This window comes from Nicotiana tomentosiformis, chromosome 11, assembly GCF_000390325.3.
Source record: "Nicotiana tomentosiformis chromosome 11, ASM39032v3, whole genome shotgun sequence".
Taxonomy (NCBI): Eukaryota; Viridiplantae; Streptophyta; class Magnoliopsida; order Solanales; family Solanaceae; genus Nicotiana; species Nicotiana tomentosiformis.
The window spans coordinates 14,185,931-14,195,185 of record NC_090822.1 but is presented as its reverse complement, the minus strand read 5'-3'; the positions used below and the strand labels follow the sequence as shown (position 1 = coordinate 14,195,185).

The 9,255-nt window shown below is 37.1% G+C and overlaps 1 long non-coding RNA gene across 2 annotated transcripts; it reads right to left on the bottom strand.

Moving 5' to 3' along the window:
- Positions 1-515: 515 nt before the first annotated feature.
- On the bottom strand, positions 516-9,065 carry LOC138900831 (uncharacterized). 2 transcript variants are annotated; one of them, XR_011412148.1, is made up of 5 exons: positions 8,950-9,065; positions 8,298-8,350; positions 7,607-7,698; positions 1,360-1,412; positions 516-763 (listed from the first exon to the last, which is right to left on the bottom strand). It is a non-coding gene; the product is annotated as an uncharacterized lncRNA (long non-coding RNA). The 2 variants fall into 2 exon arrangements; XR_011412147.1 differs by lacking the exons at positions 516-763; positions 1,360-1,412 and having other exon boundaries at positions 7,417-7,698.
- Between the last annotated feature and the right edge of the window lie 190 nt (positions 9,066-9,255).

Genomic DNA, 9,255 nt, shown 5'->3' with positions numbered 1-9,255 from the left:
TCACTTGTATGGCAATATCAAAAGAATAGGACTTTTAACACATTTGAGCGATTGGCCAAAATATTTACATTGTAATATATTTAAATAAGTTTTGAAAAAGTTATATTACGTGTAAATTCCTCTATATTGGGGTATTATCACTTTTAGCCCGTACCAGAAACTATTTACATTCGGTAGCAGAAAAAGATTATAAAATTTATAAAATTTTTGTATATAACATACATAATATATATATATATATATATATATATATATATATATATATATATATATATATATATATATATATATATATAAGTCACGACCCAAACCGTAGGGCCACGACAAGCACCCGATGCCTAACTCAACCGAGTACCAACGTAACGTATCATTCTTATCATACTATCATGGGTAAATGAACCAGAAAGGCAGTCATGAGATAACTAGAATAAAACATAAGGGAATACTAGACATAGGATGACCCAACATGATATAGAAACTTATACATGTGGCATACGAGCCTATAAGGCCGACATAATTATTTGTATACTCAAGACATAAGCCGATAAGGCCATACAAGTATCCATATACATGTCATCTATCTACAAGCCTCTAAGAGTACATAAATATCATAAAGGTCGGGACAAAGCCTCATCATACCAATCAATACATATTCAAATCATACTAACCAAATAGGCAACTTCGGAGCAAGTGGAGTGCACAAACACCTTCTGCTGAGCTGATAGCCTACTAGGAGAACTCTCAACCTATCTATCGGGACCTTCTGTCATGAAATGCAGCGTCCCCAGGCAAAAGGGACGTAAGTACAAATAAAGTGCCGAGTATAAAAGGCATGAAAGAAACATGGAGTAAGGAACTCAACCTTTAAATCTGAATAGCTTTGTGAATTATGAAAATATTTATAATGTCATGCATGTGCGTATAAATGCCATACCATGCATAAGTATATGCGTACATAACATCATCAAGCCTCTGAGGGCATCCCATCATATCATCTCAGCCACTGTGGGCGAAATCATCAACGTATACCAGCTAATCAAGTGGTGGTGAGTATATAACGCCATAACCTTTTTCATATCCCATATACATATAATATACGCATATATAACGCCATGTGGTCATGGATCAATGTACATGTATAAATGAATGCAATGCATAAGGAAGTAAATCTATAAGATCTCTCAGAATATCATAAGACCCATGAACAGACGATATGATAGTAGGACATATGGGGAATCAAGAACATAGGAAACCCTAGTACTTCTAGGAATAGAATTATTTGTGAAAGTTGCGTACTTGCTCATTTCTTGTATCATATGGATCATGCCAAAAAGGAAATAAGGGATAGCCTTAACATACCTTATCACAATCTTTCCAATCATCAAGTTGAACTCGCCTCTTCGTACCTTAATCTAAAACAACAATAATAATACTATTATTAAGTTACGAAAGGTACAACTATCGCACAACAAACAACAAGCTTATTTTGTATTAAAACGGGCATCATCTCCCCTATAATCCTTACTTCCTTCAAATTCAAGATAACACCAAACACAACAATATCAACATGTATACATTATTTTCCAATCTTATATACACCACAAAATACTACAAAATAGCCCAATACACCTCAATCTCTTCATACACAAAACGACCACTATAGTAGTGTCAAACAGTACGAAAATGTTACGACAAACGACCAGCCTACCACCCTGTATTTATGTGGTATTTCTCCACAACCTTACTCCTCCAAAACTCCACAAAATAGTATTAAAACATGCAGACCAACTACAACACAAAATAATCCACAAAACAGTCTGCTACAAGTGAATAACTCGAACTCATGGCTTCTGATCACCGTCCCGTGAGTTCTAACTATTAGGAAACGAATTTATCAACCTTTCTTGATATTTAAACACTTAAATACAGAAAGTACATGTTTTCTTAATTATGAAGTACCTTCCAAAACTCAAACTACAAAGAAAAAGAGAGGCGATATAGCGATACTTATGTCGTAGGGATCGTTTTAATGTTATCGCTTCTTGATTCCATGCCCGGGATGATAATCTTATTTGAAACTCTTGCAGAGAGCTTAAGAGTAAAGTTAGGGGTCTTATTTGGTTGTGTGTTCTGGAAAATTGAAGAAAGAAATGAGATAAGGATATAAATATCCATTTTGTTTGAAAAGTCAAAAGGTGCTACTTGGCACCCTCGCATTGGTCCTTCTTCCAACGTTTATAACTTTTTATCCGGGTGTCGTATGAATGAACGGTTAAGAGAGTTGGAAACTACATTCCAATAAATTCCATTTCGTATATAATATGTCCCTAAAAGACCTCATATATAATATGAAATTTATTTCTCAAAAAGCTCTGTTACAAGGTAAATCCTTAGTCGATTTTTTCGCAACTTTAATCCGATTTTTCCCAAATTTCATATTTTCTATCCAAACATCATATATAGCCATATTATGACTTTAAAATTATTTAAATCATGATTAAAAAATCTCATATTTATTATGTCACCTTGGGACGCACAGAGTGTAACAATCTTCTCCCCTTAGAAACATTCGTCCTCGAATGTTAAACTCCTAGAAATCTATAGAAATTTTTGCATAGTCTCCTCTGTAATGGTACTACTACCAATCTGTCACACAACAAACCCAATAATAGAAAGCCACACAGGGCCACAATCATCAATAACACCAATGGCCTCACACGACCAATAACAATAACTAACATAAGAATCAAGTACCTTATACGTACCTAAAGGATGTGATGTCTCAGTCTGATCCTCCTCCAAAAGTGGAAACAAGTGAGGATACCTAGTCTTCATTTATTCTTTAGCTTCCCAAGTCATCTACTCCACATTATTGTTAATCCAAAGTTCTTTAATCGAAGCTACATCCTTAGTTCTTAATCTCCGAACTTGTCTATATAGTATAGCAATGAGAGCTTCCTCATATGATAGCTGCTCTGTAACTTTAACATCGTCAACTGGAATGAATTTAGAGGGATCGCCAATACACCTAAGGAGCATAGACACATGAAATACTGGATGTACATACTCCAATTTGGAAGGCAAGTCTAACTCATATGCTACTTGGCCTACTCTGCGTATAATCTTATAAGGTCCAATGTACCGAGGGCTAAGCTTTCCTTTCTTACCGAATCTCATAACGCCTTTCATCGGTGATACCTTTAGGAATACCCAGTCATCTACCTGAAACTCCAAGTCTTGTCGTCGATTATCTGCATAAGACTTCTGATGACTCTGAGCTGCTAATAGCCTTTCCCGTATAAGCTTAATCTTCTCAACTGCATGTTGTACCAAATCTGGTCCTACTAACTTAGTTTCCCCAACCTCGAACCATCCAATAGATGACCTATACTTCCGTCCGTAAAGAGCTTTGTATGGAGCCATCTGAATGCTGGAATGATAACTATTATTATATGCAAACTCAATAAATGGAAGATGATCATCCCAGATACCCCTGAAGTCCATCACACAAGCCTGTAGCATATCCTCTAGTGTCTGAATAGTACGTTCAGCCTGGCCGTCTGTCTGGGGATGAAATATTGTACTAAGACTTATATGAGTCCCCAATCCTTTTTGGAAGGACCTCCAGAAATTAGCTGTAAACTGAGCACCTCTATCTGAGATAATAGATATAGGGATACTATGAAGTCGTACTATCTCCATAATGTAAAGCCTTGCATAATCCTCTGCTGAGTAAGTAGTCCTGACAGACAGAAAATGGGCTGCTTTTGTAAGTCTATCGACAATAACCCATATAGCATCGAACTTACGTTGGGTGCAAGGTAAGCCTATGATGAAATCCATATTAATCATTTCCCATTTCCAAGTCGGAATCTTTATAGCCTGTAATAATCCACAGTGTTTCTGATGCTCAATCTTAACCTGCTGACAATTAGGGCACTGAGCAACAAACTCTGCTATATCCTTCTTCATTTCGTCCCACCAGTTTATTCCCCTAATATAATGATACATCTTCGTCGCTCCTAGATAAATAGAATAACGAGAATAGTGAGCTTCTCCCATAACCTGTTGGCGCAACCCTACCACATTAGAACACATAATCGACCTCGATATCTGAGGACTCCATCTCTTGTAATCTCAAATGGTGAATTCTCCTTTTGAGGGGATGTATATCTGTAATGAGCTAGCACAGGATCCTCATACTGGCGTTCCTTCACTTCAGTAACTAAATAGGATGTTGTCGTCTCCTAAATAGTAACTCCGGTATCACTTGAGTCCAGTAATCGAACTCCAAGAATAGCTAGTTGATGAATCTCATGGGCTATCCCACACTTCTCTGGCTGTAAATATGACATGCTACCCATAGAACTATGGCTGGGGGCGTCGGCTACTACATTCGCCTTCCCCAGATGGTATAAAATATCAACGTCATAGTCTTTCAGTAGCTCCAACTATCCCCTTTGGCGTAAATTCAATTCCTTTTGATTGAAGATATATTGAAGGCGCTTGTGATCCATATAGATATCAACATGAATGCCATACAAATAGTGCCTCCACATCTTTAGTCCATGAATCACCGTGGCTAACTCTAAATCGTGGGTCGGATAATTCTTCTCGTGCTTTCTTAGTTGTCTTTAAACATAAGCATTTACTTTTCATGGTCGTTCTGCCACTTGTACATGAATACATGGCTTATCTTATTGCCCACAAATACTGGAATTTTCTGTAACTCATATGATCTCAAATATCATCTTTTGATTTTTTTTCCCAGTTCATTAGCCACGATAGGTGCCACTTTCTTATGGAGTGCATACAATGTTGTTGTGAGACTGTTGTTACAAGACTATTTCTTCCTTATGTCACTATGCTTAAGTTGAAGCCTTCTTCCTTATTCCCTCAGCTAGTCTTTCTTTGCAGTACTTAAGAGAGACCCTTTGACTTCTGTAAAGTTGCGAGCTTATTACATCGTATGCTCGAAAGAATTTTTGACGTTCTTACTCGCCTATAATTATCCTTAATTACTTACCTCCATGCCCTTGTGCTCGTAAGGTTGATTCTGAACTAAAAATTTTGACTGTCTTCTCAGTGGCAACATTTTTTTTTATTTTCGTAACACTTATACGGTACCTTTAACAACCCCAACTCCGATCTTAATATTTCTCAAGGATTACGATGTCATCGTATTTGCAAGACTGAATTCCATATGTTGGGTTTTACTATGTTTATCTTGCACAACCTACTGATTTGTCTGTATCCTCTTGTTTAGTCATGGCTAGGCTCTTCCTGAATCAACTACTAACTACACGTTAGTCCATTCTCATATCTATATTCTGCGTAATCTCTCTTGGGTTATATCCTTTGTCTTAACTTACCCCGCATACTGGCTCCTTATGTATCCAGTGTTCATTTGTACTTATTTATCAATGACATCTAGTGATGGAACACTTTCTTCCTCTCCCCATCGTCATGCTTACATAATGTTCTGGAGTCGTATCATATCCGTAGGATCTGAATAAATGCAATCTCATTCCTTTCGCCTTTCTACCATATTCTTCCTTTACTATTCCATAGTTACCTTAACCATATAACTCCGACTTAATACCAGATCATACTATCTTCCCCCCTTTAGGGGAGTACTAACATTTATTGCTATGAATATTTACCTATAAATGTTTCACCTCTTCATATTTGGCGTCTTTTCACATCTTCACGGACTCTTACTTGCCTTGCGGTAACCCTTCTGTACCAGGGATAATTTAATTTCTTACACACAAAGGTGACACCTAGTGTAACTGGCACACTTAGTCCCTTAAGCTTAACTCTGCTCACAGCGCTTGTTTTAGGGAAACGTCTTCCTGAATGACCTTTAAAAGTTATTCTTTTGTTGTCCATTCAATTATCGCCCGGAACGCGATCTCTGAAATTCTCATGATGTCAACTATTATCGAATCCTTCGGTCATGAATTCATGTTCAGTTTATCTTATTCACTAGCCCATACTAATTTCTATTACTACGGGGGTCTAACTTTTCCTTCTGATAATCACGTATGAGTCACCAACTCATTTCTCAAAATGGGGACATGACTTTATGGCTTATACTATTTTATTGTCTCAAGGCATGTAACTTCTTGTCTTTTCCTTCTCTTGACTATAGAATCTATAGTCCTGTCATATTTTGATTTACCGCTATCATCCATTTATCATATCTTACTCATAATGCTTCATTTACTTTCTTCTTATTCTCCTGCTAATATTTTTGTATATCACCTTATTATGAAAACTTCTTCAAAACATTCTTTCACTTTTAGCCCCCCTTGATTCAACTCACTGGCTCTTCGAGTCACCTAACACTCTCTCTTTACTAGGGACGAGAGCCATACAAAGGTAAATATTTATCCCTTCTAGGATTCTAATGTCAATCTTCTAAAATTTCTGAACATTCTAGTATTCATATCTGATTGTACTATTCTAGAGTGCACCATCTGGATGTCTCACAAGGAGAACCATTACCACGTTTTCAATATCCCTCGAAAATGTGAGCTAATGATAACAATCCACCCACAATTTTGGGTTACTCTAACCCCAGCTGGATGCTGATATCACATCCTTCTCTTAAATTATATTCGTTAGCTCCCACAGGGCATAACTGAAATAGGTATTGTCAAGTGAATATATCTTTGTTATTGTTGAAAGTAACTCAGAATGCTTATATTTCTCTGCCTGAATTGTAAATACAGATCATCTTCACTAACTGGGTACCTCGTATCCTTCTTCACATAGATTCTTTTACTTGTTGAAACTTGTATCTACCTTCTGATTCTCTTGTTGCTTTTTACCATAAGGGTATATAGATATTCATGCCTTAGGGCTCCTTATCAAGATGCTCACACGTCGTAGTACACACATATCTACTGAAGGCCTTACATTTACTCATCATAAGCATGACGCAAAATCGAGTTCCTCTGACTCAACTCTTCCACAACCACATTCAATCTCTTACCAACTATCTTTCTGGATGTAGATGTCGTTGTATAACGAATAAAACAGAATTTAGGAGTTTGAATTTCTTATAACTGAGCTATACCACACGATCTAGAGTAAGAAGAAAGAGTGATAGTCCTAAATGCCCTGTAGCCTCCTACTTATAAGTATGGTGAACAACACACCCATAAATAAGACTCTACTAGACACAGCTTGTACACTCCCTAGGACAGAACTACTCTGATACCAGTTTTGTCACGACCCAAACCGTAGGGCCGCGATGAGCACCCGATGCCTAACTCAATCGAGTACCAACGTAACGTATCATTATTATCATACTATCATGGGTAAATGAACTAGAAAGGCCGTCATGAGATAACTAGAATACAACATAAGGGAATACTAGACATAAGACGACCCAACATGATATAGAAACTTATACATGTGACATACGAGCCTATAAGGCCGACATAATCATTTGTATACTCAAGACATAGGCCGATAAGGCCATACAAGTATCCATATACATGTCATCTGTCTACAAGCCTCTAAGAGTACATAAATGTCATAAAGGTCGGGACAAAGCCCCGTCATACCAATCAATACAAATTCAAATCATACTGACCAAATAGGCAACTCCGGAGCAAGTGAAGTGCACAAACACCTTCTGTTGAGTTGATAGCCTACTAGGAGAACTCTCAACCTGTCTATCGGGCCCTGCGGGCATGAAACGCAGCATCCCCAGGTAAAAGTGACGTCAATACAAATAAAGTACCGAGTATGAAAGGCATGAAAGAAATATGGAGTAAGGAACTTAACCTGAGAGTCTGAATAGCTCTGTGAATCATGAAAATATTTATAATGTCATGCATGTGTATATAAATGTTATACCATGCATAAGCATATGCGTATATAATATCATCAAGCCTCTGAGGGCATCCCATCATATCATCTCAGCCACTGTGGGCGAAATCATCAATGTATACCAGCTGATCAGGTGGTGGTGAGTATATAACGCCATAACCTTTTCCATATTCCATATACATATAATATACGCGTATATAACGCCATGTGGTCATGGGTCAATATACATGTATAAATGAATGCAATGCATAAGGAAGTAAATCTATAAGATCTCTCAAAATATCATAAGACCCATGAACAGACGATATGATAGGAGGACATATGGGAAATCAAGAACATAGGCAACCCTAGTACTTCTAGGAATAGAATTATTTGTGAAAGTTGCGTACTTGCTCATTTCTTGCATCATATGGATCATGCCAAAAAGGAAAGAATGGATAGCCTTAACATACCTTATCACAATCTTTCCAATCACCAAGTTGAACTCTCCTCTTCGTACCTTAATCTAAAACAACAATAATAATACTATCATTAAGTTACGAAAGGTACAACTATCGCACAACGAACGACAAGCTTATTTTGTATTAAAACGGGCAGCATCTCCCCTATAATTCTTACTTCCTTCAAATTAAAGATAACACCAAACACAACAATATCAACATGTATACATTATTTTTCAACCTTATATACACCATAAAATACTACAAAACAGCCCAACACACCCCAATCTCTTCATACACAAAACGACCACCATAGTAGTGTCAAACGGCCCGAAAATATTACGACAAACGACCAGCCCACTACCCTGCATTTATGTGGTGTTTCTTCACAACCGTACTCCTTCAAAACTCCACAAAACAGTAGTAAAATACGCAGCCCAAAAGCAACAGAAAATAATCCACAAAACAGTCCGCTACAAGTGAATAACCCGAACTCACGGCTTTCGTTCACCGTCCCGTGACTTCTAACTATTAGAAAACGAATTTATCAACCTTCCTTGATATTTAAACACTTAAATACAGAAAGTACACGTTTTATTAACTATGAAGTATCTTCCAAAACTCAAACTACAAAGAAAAAGAGAGACGATATAGCGATACTTACGTCGTATGGATCGTTTTAATGTTATCGCTTTTTGATTCCATGCTCGCGATGATAATATTGTTTGAAGCTCTTGCCCAGAGCTTAATAGTAAAGTTAGGGGTCTTATTTGATTGTGTGTTCTGAAAAATTGAAGAAAGAAACGAGATAAGGATATAAATATCCATTGTGTTTGAAAAGTCAAAAGGTGCTACTTGGCACCCTCGCATTGGTCCTTCTTCCAATGCTTTAACTTTTTATCCGGGTATAGTATGAACGAACAGTTAAGAGAGTTGGAAACTACATTCCAAGACCTTCATTTTGATATAT